Genomic DNA, 608 nt, shown 5'->3' with positions numbered 1-608 from the left:
AAGCCTCACTGCAACTTCCTGTCAGTTTTATACACTCTTGTGTAAGTGTGGAAGTGCCGTGGACTTCCTCAGAGCACAAGTTTTGTCTGAAAGCACCGCGTTAACTCTTTGCTTACTTAGGGTTTCCTAGAAACATAAATGCTCATTTAATCTTTATCAGCTAAACCCTTTGTAACTGGGAAATATAGGTGACATCGGGGGGACGGGGGAGAAACGTGATTTGCATATTTTAGGACTAAAATAACAGAAGAGCTAATACTTATTTGCAGGCACTGGGAATCTGCTTTGTATCGGCAAGAATAATGGTAAGACTGTTCACATCCAGAGACATAATGGTCCACATAAAACCAGCAGTATGGGGCAACTCCGAAACACCCTTCACTAGTAGATCTCAACATCTTTTCAGAAACGCAGGAAATAGTGCGGTGGCATTTACTTTTCCAGCTCTTTACGTTCTTCATTAACTTTAAGCAACCACGACGTGCTTTGCGCGCCCCTTTGAGCTAAGCCACGGCTCCCAGCTGGAGCGCAAAGGAGCTCGGGCGAGGGACGGCGCTCCCCCAAGGAGACCCCGGCCATCCCGCTCCCCTCAGACCCGGCCCCGCCAA

Source organism: Geospiza fortis, unplaced genomic scaffold, assembly GCF_000277835.1.
Source record: "Geospiza fortis unplaced genomic scaffold, GeoFor_1.0 scaffold166, whole genome shotgun sequence".
Lineage (NCBI taxonomy): Eukaryota > Metazoa > Chordata > Aves > Passeriformes > Thraupidae > Geospiza > Geospiza fortis.
This window is presented reverse-complemented; position numbering follows the sequence as displayed.